A 19,544-nucleotide genomic window follows, 5' to 3' on the forward strand; every position below is an offset into this window, starting at 1 on the left:
TTGGGACGACGGCCTCCTAAATGTTTATTTTATACTCATTTACATTTCTGTCTTCCTGAGCCAAGTGATATTCCCCAGCGGAGAAGTTTCACATCTAGACATGCTCTCTCATTAAGTAGTTTAACGGCGCAATATCATTTAGCATCCTGTAACAAAGGAAAAAGCAAAAAAAAAAGTATATATCTTGATATGGGAGGTATTTAACTTGGGCTTAATAGAATTGTATAAAAACGGCGATTGTTACGGTCACGTACCAAAGATGTGAATTGTCGAAGTCCTAATCTGTTTGCCGATGGCTAGACTGGGGTGTGGAGTTTAGGGAATCCCCTAGTCTTCACCCTGAACCCCCTTAGGTGGAGGTATGGACTTTGCTCCAGGAAGATTCCTTGGTCATGCCCCCCAAAATAGTCACGGATCAGTGGTTGTAGCTTTGATGCACCGATAGTACAGTAACGAATGAGCCAGGGGTTTTCACCAGGAGAACAGACAAAATGCAGCTGGCGAAAGGATGAGACTGGTATATATTACTAAGATGGGTTGGAAGACAGCACAGCCTTTGTGTATTGGTGCCTTTCTGCCTTCAGTCCAGGGGTAGATTGGCCATGGACCCTACAGGGAAATTTCCCGGTGGGTTGATGCCTAGGGTCCTCTCAGCATTAATTAATGTTAGAAGCATCGGGTACTTGTGTTGTCCTAGCCTACGTGTTGCCCCGCCTTCTATCAATTTAAACCTACCTACAGTGTGGGGCCATTTTTTTTTTTTTTTTTTTTTTTCCCAGGACCACTTCTTTAAGTTCCCAGTCCGCCCCTGTTTCGCTCTTGTGTCAAGCAGTTCCAGAAGTAGAGACAGCACTCGACTGAATACACTTCAGCTCACACCATTTCTTACGAGACTGAAGAAGGGCATATTTTTATCAGAAACATTTGTATTGGATGCGTTGAAATGCAATTTGGAGGTGGCCATAATAAAGTTTTCATTTTTTTTGCACAACACGTGAGTGTGTTCACTAATTTTGAGCGTTGTCAGGAACACAGCCAAGGGTCAGAGCCTGGATAGAACAGCAGGTATCGGGGGAAAAATCCAGGATCAAAGCTGAGGTTAGGATCAGATAGCATTGAAACTGGAGCCAGTAATGGCCATGAACTTCAATCAACAGCCAAAACTTGACATGAAAGTTTTAAGTAGTCTACAAGGCCCAGCATGCTTTTCGGTTGTAGATGCCTTATTAACTTGACACCACTGCACAGTCTTAGTAAGAAAACTTTGGCGAGAAGCAGGAGGGTCTTGGTGGAATATTGGAGCAGACGACAAGAAAGCGTCCAGTTGCCCAAGCTCCCACAATCTTCTGGAATCAGAAGACCAGTATGGCGTTGTATTTGATCGGTATCAGTATCTCTGTGTATACATTTGTCCTGAGATCGCTGTCAATCACTGAGTTGGTCTGCCTACTGGACAAAAAAATAAAAATAGGGCAGATAATTAAAGGGATTTTCTGGTACTTTAATATTGATGGCCTATCTATCTGATCAGTGGGGGGCTGGCACTTCGCACCCCTGTCAATCAACTGTTCTGCAGTATTTCCAGTGCCAGAACGAAACTGCTGTACCCATTTCTGCAGTAATTGGGAGCAGCTCTACAGTAACCTGCATGACCTACTGCAGAAATGGATGGCTGGAGCTGCTGCAGAACAGCTTATCTGCAGGAGTTTGGGGTGTCGGAACCCCGCCGATTAGCTCTTCTGATCCAGGAAAACCCCTTTAAATTAATGAAATGCATGTGTTACTGAATCTTTTCCCCACAAAATGACTGCATATAGTAGTCATCTCAGCTTCTGCTCTGTAACCTGCTGCCAGACACTGTGGTCAACGTGGCAGAGTCCATTCACAGCCATGCATTTAAATGACTATACACACAGTTCTGTGACCTTAGGTCAGTGTTCTGTAAAAAAAAAAAAAAATAACCCCCCTCGGTATAGACCATATTTCAGGTTTTATCATTCAAAATATGCCATATATCCCAGTGTGAATGGGATATTAAAAACTCCTTTTTATTTGCATTGAAGTATACATTGATGTACATTGAATTGAGCTCCCCGTGGACCACTAGGGGTAACCCTGTAATCAGCAAATGTTAAAGGGGTTATCCCATCATTAAAGGGGTTGTCTTACTTTAAAAAGCATTTATTATGTAGAGAAAGTTAATACAAGGCACTTACTAATGTATTGTGATTGTCAATATTGCCTCCTTCGCTGGCTGGATTCATTTTTTTTTGTTGCAGCTGGTGGCAGTTGAATGATGGAGCTGATCATGTGCGTCCACCTCCGTGAGGTGGACAGAAGTTAGAAAAAGAAAGAAACAGCAGGTGGCGCTATAGAAATAGATTGCATTGAATAACTCAGTAGCTTGAATACATTTTTAATTACCGTACATGCAATTACAAAGTTATTCAGATACAAGTGCTGTAGAATATTTTTGGTGGGACAACCCCCTGAACTCAAGTGCATAATGCTTTTAGGCTAGTTTCACACACTGGCCCAGATGTACTAATGGGTCTGCTCCAAAAATCTGTTTAAAAGTGGCTCAGTTTGACACAGCTATGTTTTTCTTTTTTTCACTTTTTTCCTATATGCTCAACAAGGGGACAGGACTTGGTGAAAAGGGGGTAGGGCTTCACTGGAAGTAGTTTAAGATGCTCCATTTTGCACCAAAATTGTGATATGAAATACCAGAATGAACGCAATAGAGCAACAGTCTAAATGCAAATTTGCTTATCCGTGTCTTTTATTCTGTCGTCACTCCCGCCTACCTCCCGTTTACTGTAGATGCCTGGTTTGTACACTGCCTGTGACATGCCTGCAGCTGCATAACACACCTACTATTACCTATCCTGTGCCTTCTACCTCTGTGACACCTCCGCTTACAATGTGGAATGATCTACAGCTATTAGTGCATGCTGGGAGTTGTAGTTTTGCAACAGCTGGAGGTGGCCGCAGGTTTAGGTATCCCTGATCTATATGACTATAACTTCTGCTACTCTGGCCATATATGGATGTAGCAGAACTAAAAGGAACTGTGATAACGCATCTAGATGTTATCTCGTGACAAAAGCCACGGAAAAACATAAAAAACGTCAATTAATGTTTTCTTGCTGTTGTTTACTTAAAGGGATTGTCTTATCTGAGAGAATGGGTGCATATCGCTAGGATATACCCCCATTGTCTGATAGATGCAGGTCCCACCACTGGGATCCGCACCTTTATCGAGAACGGAGCCAGCAAAGTGGTGGCTGGAGGACTCCGGTTTGGCCACCACCTAGCACTCATGACCGGCCACTGCTTCCATTCACTTCTATGGGCCCAACGGAAATATGCTCGGCTATTTTTGGCGGCCCTATAGAAATGAATGTAGGGCATGTGCAGTGTGTTCTCCACCACTTTCGGGGCTCCGTTTGGGAGATAGGTGCGGGTTCCACCGCTGGGAACCGCACCTATCAGACAATGGGGGCATATCCTTGCGATATGCCCCCATTGTCTCAGATGAGACAACCCCTTTAACACATTAACCATTGCTTTTAATTCTTCTACATCTGTACCTTCAATAGCTGTTGGACATGCAGCTTATTCCTTTCAATCTCCCCATAGACAAGCACCCTCAACTCCGCCAGGCATGTATTCTCAGTGGGGAGAATGGCGGCATCACATCTCCTGTGAAAACAAAAGAACTGGGCATGTAAAAACTGAAAATGCCTCATTGTTCTTTCCTCCTGACACCTTCTGTTGGTGGAAGTTCAGTACATCCCTGTACACATCAGATGGTCGGCCAGCCCTCCAAAATCAGCCTGTTCAGCCATCATTGAGATGGCCAGGCATCATGGGATGCAGGTGCAGATTGGCCATAGACCTTACAGGGCAATTTCCCGGTGGGCCGATGCCCAAGGGGCCGCCTGAGCCCTTCTCATGGCCGGCCAGTGGAATATTTTGGGGATGTATTTTGTGATGGATTGTGGTATTTGGCTCTGTTGGGGTGGTATAATGTGCTGCAATATAATATTGCTAGCCCCGCCTACTTGTGTTGGCCCTGCCGTCCATCAATTTGGATCCAACTACAAAACGGGGCCACTTTTAGCATTTTTTCCAGGGCCACTTTCCCAGTCCGTCCCTGATGGGATGATGTTACGAGAGTTACTGCCTGCAGACGGTGGTTTCTACATCATCAGTAGAAGTGTGCAGGAGCTTCTCATGCAAACCAGTCCATTTCTAGAGCTCATTTATCAGAGACATATGCGAAAACTTAAGAGACGTTATTTATTTTCTTGCCGCACCCCATGCCGTGTTCCTACCCTCAGCCATTCATCCTGAGAGCGACCTTTCAGCATGAAAGCTATTCTTGACGTTAAATCTGAAGGAACTCCTGATGGAGCCTCCATCGCAGGTGCTTATTTTAGTATTAGATTTATAGGCCTGAAATCAATGTCTCTGGTGGTTTCTAGAACTGGAGACGTGGTAGTCGTTAAACTCCGCGTGTGGTAAGGACATTTTGACAGGATCACGTGACTTGCTAAAGTCACATGGCTTTAAAGCGGATGTGGGATGTACCAGAAGGGTAATGTTTACATCCTGTGCGCTACTGTAATTTAAAATGAGTAATATAATAAAAAAATAACCAAGCCTAGGGATGGTGTTTGTCAGGCACATGGTCCCCGAGGCTTTGACTGTCATGTGACCTCTGACGTCAGAAGATCCTTATGGTGCATATAGCTTAGACACTACCCTGGAGGGGGCTATACAAAACTGGAGCAGTTGTGATCATCCGGGCAGATATTTTTTAGGATTTTCTGTCCATAATCCCACAAAAACACTATGTTTAGCCTGTGCCCAGCATGTGAAGCTAATGTAGACGTTCTATTTAGTGTCTCTTTAAGTTTTGGTCACATTGATGTTTTTATTAGCTTGTTTGTTTTCCTTGGTAATTTGTGTAAGAGTTTGTATGGTTCTTTTCTTTTTCGAAGTCCCTTTCTCTTTCAGCAGGGCTGGATCCTGCCAGTGTAAATAATTGCCATCCTCCATGACCTCCTTTTAAAATAGAACGGTCTGGTCAGAGCGAGGATGCATAATCCAGTTGTGTGGAAGCTCCTAACATTTATGCTTTTTCCACGCCCTGTAATACGGACGGGGAGGAGCACCTGCTTCGAGCAGTCTTCTCCTTGCCAGACCACAAGCTGAATGCCTGTGCCAAACTCATGGGAGTTTTCCAATTCTGTGTCAAAGACAACACCCTGCGTTGCCGTTGCTCTAAAAAGTTTTGGCTGTTATTTCAGGAGTTTAGCGTAGAGACCCGTCATGTTTATCAGGGCGGTGTGTGCCCTGTGGAACTAAAAGTACCATCATTTCTCAACATCTGGTTAACCTTTCTTAGGGTTGGATTTTGCAACAAACCCAATTTTTGGAAGCCTACACCTTCCATATGCTTCAAATATCAAATTGGGGAATTTTGAGTAAGTTCAGAACCCTTAGGTATTAGGCCTTATGCACAGGACCATTACGGTCCGCAAACCATAGATCCGAAAAATACAGGTACCTTTGATGTGCACTCCTCACTCCCGTCACTAGATATGACTATTCCCATTCTTAATATAGACAAGAATAGGGCACAGGCATACGGATGCGGACAACACATAGATGAAATTAGTGTTCTGATGTTTTTTTTTTTTTTTTTGGGGGGGCCCATAGAAATGATTGGGTATGTGTGCTAGCCATAAAAAAAATGGGCAGCACATGGATGAAAAATACTGTTCTGTGGATGAGGTCTTAGGCTAGTTTCACACTAGCGGTAAGAGATACGGCAGGCTGTTCCGGCATAGTGTGAAACTAGACTTAGTCCTCATGCACACGGCTGTATCGGCCGTGTGCCTTGTACATTTTTCAGATCGGTACCTCCTGTCCTCTGTTAGAAATGCCCATTCTTGTCCGCAAAATGGACAGGAATAGGAAACATAAATTTTTTTTTTTTACTGGAATAGACATCTGAATGTGGACAGCACACCGCGTGCTGTCCGCATCTTTTGCGGCCCCATTGAAGAGAATGGGTCCGCATGCGAATCGGATGCGGAAATGCGGATCGGATGCGGACAGAAAGTATGGCCGTGTACATGAGCCCTTAGACAGAGCAGAGAGTAGCTACAAAGAAAATCCCTTACCCTGGAGGTCCTAAAATGTCTGTGCATTCCGCGAAAAATGCCTGTTCATGTGAATATAACATCAAGAATCTTCTGGGGTGGCACTGCAGGGAAACTGAACACTTGCTACTGGTTTAGCCCGCACTTTATAGATGATCGCATGGGATACCAGTTGAAGAGGTGTTCCTGCGCAGTCCGGCGCTATCCAATCAGTGCTGCCAGAGTCAGACTGTGAAGGGACACACCCCCAACTGGTAAAACCCAGCTGGACCTTCACTGCAAACTGCTAGTAAATCATTCATACTTTCGAGCAGGAATAATAAAGGAATGGTGCATCATAGTCATAAGAGCAAATTTGTTATTACATGGGGAATACAAGTGGTTACTAAACCAGACATGTCAGGAGAGGTGACTGGCCCTCCTTAGCACAGTCCGTTTACATGGAACTGTACCAAGCTTATTGGCCAATGAACTGACTTTTAAGGGACTTTTATGTCCTTAACCTCTGCATTTAGATGGTTTTAATCTTTTTTATTTTCTTTAAAGCTTTGTTTTTATTTGGTTAAATATGGAGCGTCCCAAAGCAGGAATGTTTTCCTTCAACATCAGGACGGCCATTAGTTAGTTCTGGCTTCTGTAGAGTTATAAGGGAAGGAGAAGAAAAAATAAATAATAAAAAAAAAAAAGCGGGTGGTAAGTGTTTGCTATGACTAGGAAATAAAGGGGCCCCCAGCCGTGGTAGCTTTATTTTTAGATCACCCTCAGATATTTGCCGCTGCCTACACAGAGGCGGCAGAATAGTAACACTGGAAAGTATCCTCCTCCTTCTCGGAGGAATTCAAGAGTTCATTGTGGAGAAGGAGGAGGTGAGGCTCAGAGATTTGTAATATGTCTGAGGCCTCATGCACACGGTCATATTTGTGCTTCGTGTCTGATTCACGGTTTTCGCAGATAGCCAACAGACCCATTCGTTTCTATGGGTCCGCAAAAAAATGGACTGCACTCGGATGTTATCAGTCTGCTGCCCTGCATCCGTGCGCCTGTTCCGCAAATTATAGAACCTGTTTTGCGGACAAGAATAATTTGTTATTTTATTTTTACAGTGGGTCCCATGAAAATTGCGGGATACACACAAACTGAATCTGTGTTTTGCGGATCGTATACGGTCGTGCGCAGGAGGCCTCATACTGTTCCATATTGTACATATAGATCTTTATTGGCCAATGCTCAGTTTTCCCGATGCAGAGGTTCAAATCCCCTTTTAGGCCCCTTTCACACGGGCGAGTATTCCGCGCGGGTGCAATGCGTGATGTGAACGCATTGCACCCGCACTGAGTCCGGACCCATTCATTTCTATGGGGCTGTGCACACGAGCGGTGATTTTCACGCATCACTTGTGCTTTGCGTAAAAAATTGCAGCATGCTCCTCTTTGTGAGTTTTTCACGTAACGTAGGCCCCATAGAAATGAATGGGGTTGCGTGAAAATCGCAAGCATCCGCAAGCAAGTGCGGATGCGGTGCGATTTTCACGCACGGTTGCTAGGTGACGATCGGGATGGGGACCCGATCATTATTATTTTCCCTTATAACATGGTTATAAGGGAAAATAATAGCATTCTGAATACAGAATGCATAGTACAATAGCGCTGGAGGGGTTAAAAAAATATATAAAATAATTTAACTCACCTTAATCCACTTGTTCGCGCAGCCGGCATCTCTTCTGTCTTCTTTTGTGAGGAATAGGACCTTTGATGACGTCACTACGTTCATCACATGGTCCGTCACATGATCCATCAACATAGTGATGAACCATGTGATGAGCACAGTGATGTCATCAAAGGTCCTATTCCTGTGCACAATCTCACGTTCCTTTCTGCAAAATCTGCAGTATATACTGGTTATGCCTCCTGCACACGAACGTATTCGAACGCAATTTGCAGTCCCCAATGCACGGGCAACCTCCGTGCTGCTGCCGGTACGGATCCAGACCCATTCAACTTGAATGGGTCGGCATCTGTCCATTTCACAAAAAGACAGAGCAAGTTCTATCTTTTTGCGGGACCCCAGTGCTTCCGAGGGGTTCCATTCCGTGCTTCCGCTCTGCACCGTTCCGGATTTGCGGACCCATTCAAGTCATTGGGTCCGCATCCGTGATGCGGAATGCACACGGAACGGTGCCCGTGTATTGCCGATCCACATATGCAGTCCGCAATACGGCAACGGGACACCTACGTTCGTGTGCAGGAGGCCTTATGGAGATCTGCTTACCGGTCACAGGCCTGGGAAAGGCAGGTGACGACCCCTGTGGGAGCTGTGATGGCAGCGCTCTTGCTTGTCCCCCAGCAGGCACCGAAATAGATGAATGGAATTTCAAACAACTTGAAAGAAGACGACAGATCAAGAACTCAAGTGATTCTTTTAGGTGTGCAAGTGTCTCCTCCAGTTAACCCCTTATGATGCTGCAGTCTGTGCTGCCTTGTGTTTTATTTTTTCCTTCCACTGGTGGTTTCATTCACTGTAGTCTGTAATAGAAGGAGACGCCTCCAGTCTGACTGCAGGGCTTGTGCTTCTACAAATCATGCACTCGGATAAATCAGAGTTGCAGTATAAAAACGGCAACCACTCGATCATCTGATATAACTGCACATAAAAGCAACTCAACTATAGAAAAGGGGAAAGGAATGTGTTATTTTTGGCTCTATACACCACCACAATGGATTTGAAATGAAACAAACAAGATGTGCTTTACCTGCAGACTGTCAGCTTTAATTTGAGGGTATTCACATCCAAATCAGGTGAACGGTGCAGGAATTACAACAGTTTGCATATGTGCCTCCCACTTGTTAAGGGACCAAAAGTAATGGTACAGAATAATAATCATAAATCAAACTTTCACTTTTTAATACTTGGTTGCAAATCCTTTGCAGTCAATTACAGCCTGAAGTCTGGAACGCATAGACATCACCAGACACTGGGTTTCATCCCTGGTGATGCTCTGCCAGGCCTCTACTGCAACTGTCTTCAGTTCCTGCTTGTTCTTGGGGCATTTTCCCTTTAGTTTTGTCCTCAGCAAGTGAAATACATGCTCAATCAGATTCAGATCAGGTGATTGACTTGGCCATTGCATAATATTGCACTTCTTTCCTTTAAAAACTCTTTGGTTGCTTTTGCAGTATGCTTTGGGTCATTGTCCATCTGCACTGTGAAGCGCCGTCCAATGAGTTCTGAAGCATTTGGCTGAATATGAGCAGATAATATTGCCCCAAACACTTCAGAATTCATCCTGCTGCTTTTGTCAGCAGTCACATCATCAATAAATACAAGAGAACCAGTTCTATTGGCAGCTATACATGCCCACGCCATGACACTACCACCACCATGCTTCATTGATGAGGTGGTATGCTTAGGATCATGAGCAGTTCCTTTCCTTCTCCATACTCTTCTCTTCCCATCACTCTGGTACAAGTTGATCTTGGTTTCATCTGTCCATAGGATGTTGTTCCAGAACTGTGAAGGCTTTTTTAGATGTCGTTTGGCAAACTCTAATCTGGCCTTCCTGTTTTTGAGGCTCACCAATTGTTTACATCTTGTGGTGAACCCTCTGTATTCACTCTGGTGAAGTCTTCTCGTGATTGTTGACTTTGACACACATACACCTACCTCCTGGAGAGTGTTCTTGATCTGGCCAACTGTTGTGAAGGGTGTTTTCTTCACCAGGGAAAGAATTCTTCGGTCATCCACCACAGTTGTTTTCCGTGGTCTTCCGGGTCTTTTGGTGTTACTGAGCTCACACTCCTTCTTTTTAGGAATGTTCCAAATAGTTGTTTTGGCCACGAATAATGTTTTTGCTATCTCTCTGATGGGTTTGTTGTGTTTTTTCAGCCTAATGATGGCTTGCTTCACTGATATGTATAACTTCTAGCACGTAGGTGGAGTCTGTAAGTTCACATCACGCTTTTCCTGTCCGTTTAACGTACACAAAAAAACATATACGTTAAATAGATGCCTTAGAGTCCATTCACACGTCCGTATGTGTTTTGTGGATCCGCAAAACACGGACACCGGCAACGTGCTTTCCGCATTTTGCAGACCGCACATCGCCAGCACTCTCATAGAATATGCTTTTTCTTGTCTGCAAATGCAGACAAGAATAGGATATGTTCTATTTTTTTTGTGGATCTGGAAGTGCGGATTTGCAAATGCGGATGCGGACAGCACATTCCGGCCCCATTGAAAGTGAATAGGTCCGCACCGCTTCCGCAAAATTGCGGAAGGGGTGCGAACCCATTTTGCGGACTTGTGAATGGACCCTTAGACTGATACCATAGAGTGGCATTCATCCCCATAGAGTTCCATTGTAAAAAAAAATATAATAATAAAAATAAGTATCCCTTTTTTTTTTTTTTTTACCGGACTGTGCAGGAAACAAGAACGGGGTGTGCTGCGTCTTTGTATCCTTTTTTTCCCCCCTTAACATGTACGTCAAACAGAGGCATAAAAAATTGATGTGAACCCACCCTAAGCCAAATTTCCGGCTCTATTTTTCCACACTCCAAGTCCAGTTCTGACTCGTGTGCCCAATCCTTTTGTTAGCAGTAAGATAAGCCACTGCCAGATAAGACTGGCAGCGGCTTTCTCACCTATCCCATTTATTAAATATTCATGCTCATTTAAACCGGGCATTTATATGTATGAGAGGATCAGGTGGAGATGGCTGTCAGCCAGACTGGCATTTAGCTGACAGCTCTAACACATCTGGCCAGCGTTAGTCTAGAGCTGCATTTACATGGGATGATGCTCAGGCAGTTATCGGGAACAAACCAGACATTCCTGATAATTGCCTGATCAGGGTTGTGCTGACTCAATCACCCACATTCCTGATAATTGCCTGATCATGAGTGGAGATGATTTTATATGCAGCAGTGACCCCTGCTGTATGAGGATGAATAATCTACTGCGATTGCTCATCACCTCCCAATCCATTGTTTGCCAGCAGCAGATCCCTCTGTAGACCACAATCTGCTGCCCAGAAATGGTGCTGCTAGCGCTACATCCACGATGACGCTGCCGTTTTTAAAAAGTTATCAAAGATAAAAGCAAGTCACAATGAGACTTGCTTTTAGGTGTAATCACTCCAGGGGTGGCAGAATAAGGGCAGCTCACAAAGAGAACAAACTGTACTCTGATGATGAGGTCTATCAATTATTTAGCAATTAAGTAGTTGTAACGCGGCAGGTGTGGACGCGCTATCACTGAGCAGATTTCACAAAGGCCACTGTGAGTATTTTTCATCAGCATTTGTAACCTGGGTCCAAAAAAACCACAGAGGCACAAATGTATCCCATCATGCATTTTCTCTGTAGGTTCCACTAATGGTTTTGGCTTACAAATACTGACCATCTGAACGTGGCGTTTATTGCAGACCCTAAGAGCAGTCTAGGTACCTCCTCTGCTCTTCAGGCTTTAATCCCTGCACAGGGACCTGTACTCCGCTGCAGGGGAACCACCAGGTTTCTACCTCTTGAAGTAGTATTTGTTAAAGGGCTTCTGTCACCCCATTAAAGTCATTATTTTTTTTTTTGGGCTAGTTAAATTCCTTATACTGCGATACATGAAAATATAATGGTCTTACTTACTTTCCTTCAGCAGTTTCTTATAAAAACAAACTTTTATAATATGTAAATTAGGTCTCTACCAGCATGTAGGGCGTCTACTTGCTGGTAGCAGCTGCAGAAAACCGCCCCCTCGTCGTGTTGATTGACAGGGCCAGCCGCGATCTCCTCCTCCGGCCGGCCCTGTCAGCATTTCAAAAATCGCGCGCATGTGTTTATTCGGCGCAGGCGCTCTGAGATGAGCAGGCTCGCCTCCTCAGAACTCCCACAGTGCGCCTGCATCGGTGACATCACCGAAAGAGAAGACGTCATCGGCGCAGGCGCACTGAGGGAGTGCTGAGGAGGCTCGCCTCCTCACCTCAGAGCGCCTGCGCCGAATGAACACAGGCGCGCGATTTTTGAAATGCTGACAGGGCTGGCCGGAGGAGGAGATCGCGGCTCACCCTGTCAATCAACACAACGAGGGGGCGTTTTTTTTGCGGCGGCTACCAGCAAGTAGACGCCCTACTTGCTGGTAGAGACCTAATTTACATATTATAAAAGTTCGTTTTTATAAGAAACTGCTGAAGGAAAGTAAGTAAGACCATTATATTTTCATATATCGCAGTATAAGGAATTTAACTAGCCCCAAAAAAAAAAAAGACTTTAGTGGGGTGACAGAAGCCCTTTAAGTGACAGCTGACCCAAGTGCGTCAGGAGACACCAGTGCATGACGCCAAAGGGAAAGACAAGAGCTAGGGCAAAGGACAAGCTGAGGTCAAGGCAGGCAGAGCTCCATTAATCTGATAATCAGGCAAAAGGTCCAGGCAGCACAGTGTCATTACAGAAGTCAGGACAGATAGCACTGGGACAATTCAGTTAACTGGCTGAGGTCGGGCACAGGAGGTCAGGACAACACAATAGTGCTGGGAATAGACAAGCTGAGATCTTATTGCTCAAGCACTTTTCCATAGGGAAGGCTCCTTAAAAACCCCAGAGAAGAATGCCATTGGCTGCTACTCCTTGAAGAGCCAGGCAGAGCATGCGTGTGCTCTACGGGTGCATAGAATAGAAGACCGGAGGCGGGGAGGCCAGAAGAGGCCTACAGCGTGGAACAGGCAGAACTATACACACTCTGGCGGCTATGCCTGCTAGGTTGGAGCAGAGGGACAGCGGTGGCCATGGTCCAACAGCAACACTGTAGTGCGGAAATGGCGAGTATTCCAGCTGTCTTGCCTATGGGCATGAACCTCCGACACTACACTAGTTAATATGCAGGCACTGATAGGGAGCCTCTCTAGACTATGTGAACTCTTATTTTTGCTTTGATCTGAAGAATCTATAATGGAAAAAAAAAATGACATGGCAAACAGTTTTTTTTTTTTTGGTAAAGAGTTATTACAGTTTCATGAAATTAATGAATACACCCTTAGGGTATGTCCACGTGGGATGTACGCACTTCGGATTTGCGTGCAGCTATTCCACAGCATCAAAGTGGATGAGATCCGTAGCGGATAGTCCACCCGTTAGGCTCATCCACAGACAAGTATTTGCTGCATCTTCCAGAGCTATTAGGCCGCCGTGTACATGGAATCTGTGATTATGTACATTTCCTTTTCTAGACGCATTACCGTTTCTCACAGTACATGGAGATTGTACGGGCCCATACACCAGATGACTACAAGTATGGGCACACTCCTCCGAATTATTGAGTTTAGGTATTTCTGCCACACACATTTTAAACATGCATAAGCACACAGCCATGCGATCTTCCTAGAAAAGCGGTGGGAGTGGTATAGTAACAGGCCGTGCTGAAGGGCTCTTCCATGGGTTGGTTTGTGGAATTTTTGATTTGCTAGAAATTGCCCTGGTCAACTGTAAGCCCTGACTTTGTGGACTTGTCTAGTAGCAGGGGTGGAGTGAGAACTAGGAAAAGACAACTGAAGTAGGCAGAGCCAGCAATACCATAGCGCGGCACCAAATACTGCCTCAGCAGAACCAAAAACCACAGCTCAGGCCAAAATACGGCCACAGTATAAAACTATCATCGTAGAATTCAGGAGGGCACCTGTTGGCCAGGTGCATAGGTGCTTGATGCTCCTACATGTATTAATGCTGAGAGCATCAGATCTTTATGTACCTGGCTGGCGACCATGAGGAGGGCTTGGAAATTTACCTGTAGGGTCTATGGTCAGTCTGCTTCTATCTAGTAGCAGCAACAGCTTAGCCTTAAAGCAAACTGGAAGTTGGGCCACCAAGTGCTGAAACACGTTGCACATCAAAATCGCCTACATCCACATATTTTTGGACTGATAATCCAGTGCAGACTCGCACGGCACTTCAGTGCATAAATATAAGACATCAGTAGAACTGGGTGCCAAGGGAAGACAAATAATGGCACCTACTTTCTTACTACCCCCACCATACCGGTGATTTACCCAGTTTTCATGCCTAGGGCGTATGTAAGAACAAGCTTGTACTTCTTAGTGTATATAGATCTGTAAACTCTAGTCTACTTCTGCAGTAACGCCATACGGTTTTCTTCTATGCATGTGGTTTGTCTAGATCAGTCAGCGTTTGACAGGCTCCGGAGACTGCTGTATACAGTATAGACCATTGCTGCGTACAGTGGGAAGGCTTCCAAGCCACCTCATGTTTATATCATTATAAAATGGAATATAAAGAGACTTCTCTTGAAAATCCTTCTTTATTGGCGTTCTCATGCTGTAATTTTAATGCTTTTCTTTTCTTCCTTTTTTTTCCTCTTCTTCTTGCAGTGGCACGTTGCCAGTGTATAACAGGCCTGCGCCATTTGAATTTATTTTTTCTATGCGCACGGAACAAAATACATTATGGCAAGAGATCAGTTTCTGAAATCAGGCTGGCCATAAGGAATGAAAAAGCCTCTTGTTTGGAGAGATCTTCTGGGAGACATATATTTTTTCATATGCTTCCTTTGTACGGTTTAAAAACTGTGATTAAAGGAATCTGTAACCTAAGGAATAGGAATGAGGCTTACAGAGAACCCTGGAAAGACGGGCCTTCAGCTGGATTTTTCCAGTGAGCAGGCTTGTATTACTCTGCTGTACTGGGAAGGGTTGCCAAAGGACACGGAGAGCCGAGCCTATGATTAAATAGCTTCTCTTCAATTGTCAGAGCAGCCTAACATTTCTTTTTTTTTATGTATACATGTGTATGTATTGGATCAGGCATTGTTTGGGTAGTGAAGAATATTTCGGCACACTCACAGGCTCACGTAAAATTCTATAGGCTCAGCATGTCTTTCTGGAAGGGCTTGGCAGCCAAGAAATAAAGTCAGAGAACTTTTTGACTATTAGAGGCCAACAGTAAGCAGGTTGTCCGATTTAGATTATGTATATTACCATGTGGCCTTTTTTTTTTGTAAAATTGTCAGGAACAAACCTTTAAACGATACTTCGTCAGATATCTGTTGATCAGTAGGATCATTGGGGCAACATGTTTTTGGCAAATTTCAGCAATCTGATTGAAAAGCAATGCCTTTAGATAGTATAAAGCTACACAGCAGATAGACTGAAGGCTTAGGACTGATTCACACAATCGGGAAACACGCCCAGTGTGTAAGATGCTTCTCCCGAGCCGACCGCAGCTCCCTTGACCGGAGCTGACTGTATCATAATAATTTACGACAGTCCGTTTCTATTTGATCGCTTGGGTATTGCAATGTACTCACATCATCGTGTATACAACGGACCTGCGATCAGACTATTATACAGTAGTTTGGGTCGGCTCAGGAGATGCTGTGGCCTTCTCAATCAGATACTGAAGACCTATCCAGATTATAGATCTTTAGTTAAAAAAAAAGTCTCAGAAAATCCCTTTGACTCATTTTGCTAAAAATCAGAAGTCTTGAGTAGTTCCATCGCGAGCTGAGTGATGGAGTCCTCTCGACTCACTGCACAAGCTCAGGAGTCCCAATTCATGAACTCCCAGCCCTCCACCCCGCCGCTGATTGCTATAGGAAGCCACAGGGGGTGGAGAGAGCCAGGAGCTCATGAATACGAGGACTCCTGATTTCATTCACTGTACTGAATGGACTCTAGAGCTCGGCTCGCACTGCTCAATACGCTTTTTTGCAAAAGGACTGGGTCAATCGAAGTAAGTGACCCAGAGTTGTGTTCGAGGTCTCGGTCATCCCGTTTATGCTCCCTTTAGATAGGACAGCATAATATTGGTGACATATTCTGTTTAACTGTGGTCAACTCCACCATAGACTTCTTAGGAATTGGACTGCTCTTCAACGAAATCTGCTTCTTCAGTACCTTGTATCATCCTAGCTCAGGGATGGCCAACCTGAGGCTCTCCAGCTGTTGCAAAACTACAACTCCCAGCATGCCCAGACTACCTACAGCTATCAGCCTGCAGAAGGGCATGGTGGGAGTTGTAGGTTGGCCATGCCTGTCCTAGGTCTACGTGAATGCTTAAGATTTATCTTGTATCTTCCTAGGTCTACTTGAATGCTTAAAATTATCACGTTTTATCATATTCAGGTTTGTCTAGAAGATCTTTAAACCCCAAATACTGTGCCTGATACACCCCTCTGCACAGCTCCAGCCATTCATGAGCTTGTTGTATTACGCATTTCAGCCTAAGCTTAGATATTAAGCACATCCTGGGAAGACGGCTCCAAGAATTAAAGTGAAGAACGGGGGAAAGAAAACCAATTCATGTTGGACTGATATTTTCAAGCACTGGCTTGCACTGGCAGGGAAGGGCTTAAGCCTAAAGCTGTCTAAGCACACAGGCTTTGGTTCTGCGGTTTAACTGTGTAGCGTCGTATCTCCCCATTCATTCCTATACATCTGTCATGGGCGCTTCCTAGACCAGAAATGGTTAAACGGCCAGCTTTGTGCAGAAAAGTTCCTGTCTCATCTAACACAGAAGAGGGGGGGGGGGGGGGGGGGGGTTCTTTCATCGAGCTCTTATGTAATCACAGATTTTGTTTTCTCTATATTGTGGTTTTACAAAAGGCAAGTTCATAGTAACATTTCAGCCTGCAGCAAACTCTGGAGGAATCTGCCGGCTTTGACATACTCCAAACTTTCTCCTTTGTCTGTTTCCATTTGGCGTGTACCAGACAGACTTGTTGTCATAAGTCTTCAGCGTCAGTACCACCGAGGGCTGCTGAAAAAAAAAAAAAAAAAGGAAATGCCCGATGTGCTGAATTTGTGCTAATGAAGGCTCAGTGTGAACCTTCTCCCTCATTGTTCTCCTGCAAATGATTAGACAGTAATTATTCTCTGGCAGTTCTTCTAGATGTTTCTAGGTTAAGGTCACGGCTACAGAATTCATAGCCAGGAGAGATAAGTTAGACTTTCTATATATTTCCACTGTGTGTTCTAAAAGCATGATGGTTAGGCTCTGTTAACTCTGCATTCACATTTACGGCGTCAACTTTTTGGACCGTATGCCGTTCCGTTGCATATGTCCCCCACTGAATTCAAACAACCCTGCTTTATAGCAAAGCATAGCTAGCATAGCGTAGCTTTGGAGGCTTCTGTGAGAGATTATCCTACGACGTGTACATCCTGCAGAAGGCTCCGATGTAAGCCACTACTGGTACCCGATGTCAGACATTGCCCGTGGACTCTTATTGCGGTTACCCACTGTATAGGTAAGGGCAGTATGCAGTAGAAAATAAGGTATGTTGATGCACGCCACGTCGCCACCCGACATTGTCCTTGGAATAGAGCCCGCTGGATGTATACTCTAAAAGTAGGGCTCATATGAAGTCTACACGGTACCTGGACTAACTTTTTCAGTATATGAAATTCTGTTCTGTCACATACCGCTAAAATCTATGCCAAAAAGACAGACTCTTGGCATACTTTAGGACTGTTTTAGGCTATGGATGCATCATGGTATGACCATAGCCTTAGTGGTAGCCCTAAAGGCGTTTTCCAAAGATTTTACAATTGACGTATTCCCTGGAAAGGCAGTGTTAGGGTCCGAAAACCCCTCAACCTCAACCTCCTAACTTGCACTGAGGAGGAACAGAGGGCTTTGGTTCCTTGATAATAAAATCTGCCTTGCTTTTCTTTGCTGTCACTAAATCAATCAGAGACCTGAAGGTCCAGTTATAATTTGATGTGAGCCAACAGGATTAGTTGTGATCCAGTTAAACCAGATCTGTATTAACAAAGCCTGAAGATACCCATATGTATTAGTCTAGATTGCATAAAAACAGATGATTGCAACCAAAACGATGGTCTGGTGAAATTTAGGCAAGTGATGATGGACCATGATCATCTGAAGGGAAGCCAGGCATGTTGGAAATTTTCACTTGATCTTAAGATAGTTTGTTGGTGGACAAAAAAATCATTCTTTGGAAGATTTTTGGTCCATCTGCTGGTGTCATTGAACGTAGGCAGTCTGAACAACTGTAATGGTCAATATGGACTACAATGTGCATGACTGTCTCTGAAATGGTGCTTCAACCTGCTTTTGCTAAAGTATATGGCCACCTTTAGTGCAGCCGTACACCTTAGACAGCAATCGGCCAAACACTCCTTTTGTCAACAGCTATCTCTCTCTGCCCATTCATACACATGCACACTCCGCTTTGCCAAACATAAATGTTTTCTGAGGTGGGAGAGGGGAGGAATCTGTTGCCAGACATCTATTGCTGTGACTTATCTTCCCAAGAACAAAAGGCTTCAACATGCCTAGTCCTTATACCCCCTGATATCTGCCACCAGGGGTGAGTCAGTAGGCACTTATCCACTTAAAGAGGACCTTTCACCAGTCCTGACATCCCTGTTTTAATAGCTTCATGCATTCCCGATGTAAAAACAATTCTGGAGCATCTATTCTTATGGCTGTATGCTGTGCCATTCCTTTATTATTTCTACTAGAAGTTATGAATGAATTGCTAGCAGTCTGCAGTAAGGGTACAGAGGGGAGGTAACCAGTTTGGGGTGTGTCCCTGAAAATGGCAGCACTGATTGGATAGAGTCAGACTGTGCAGGTACACCCCCCCAACGGGTTACCTCCCCTCTGTACCCTTACTGCAGACTGCTAGCAATTCATTCATAACTTCTAGTAGAAATAATAAAGGAACGGCACAACATAGAGCCATAAGAATAGATGCTCCAGAATTGTTATTACATGGGGAATGCAAGAAGCTATTAAAACAGGAATGTCAGGAGCGGTGAAAGGTCCTCTTTAGGATGGTTGGCCAGTCCCTCCAAAATTGGTGGATGCAGCCGACATTTAACTAACACGTATGGTCAGCTTTATTCAAACGCAATATATATACAGAGGATTGTACAGTTTTTGGACGTGCACGCAACTAATCTGAATTGCACTTAATAAATGTATGTTTTAGGGCTATGAAAACCCTAGAAATCCTCTGATCTTTCCTCCATTGTATCCTGTTACCTCTGATACATAAATGGTTGTGGAAAAAATCCGCAGTAAATATGTACATATGGAAAGCAGTCACCATGACTTGTGGATTTTGGGCGAAACGCTTGTAACTCCAGCTGCCTAATGGAAGATGTGACTAAAGATATAACGGTTCACGGTAGACGGTAGATATGTTTTCAATGGCTGAACAGGCAAGCCCAAGGAAGATCGAATATCCTTGTGTCAGGCCCCCAAACAGCCCCCCTGTCCGAGCGCTCCACGTCTGAGAAAAGGTCTGATCACGCAGATTTCCTTTGGTCGAGCGAGAAACTTGTTTTCAATTACGTATACATTGAAAATTGATTCTAAGTCAATATTACCAGGAGGAAAT

At 44.5% G+C, this 19,544-nt stretch overlaps 1 protein-coding gene across 1 annotated transcript in view; it reads left to right on the top strand.

The window, feature by feature from the left end:
- THADA (THADA armadillo repeat containing) overlaps positions 1-19,544 on the top strand; it is a 591,430-nt gene that overhangs the window by 131,618 nt on the left and 440,268 nt on the right.

Source organism: Bufo bufo, chromosome 4 (genome assembly GCF_905171765.1).
Source record: "Bufo bufo chromosome 4, aBufBuf1.1, whole genome shotgun sequence".
Lineage (NCBI taxonomy): Eukaryota > Metazoa > Chordata > Amphibia > Anura > Bufonidae > Bufo > Bufo bufo.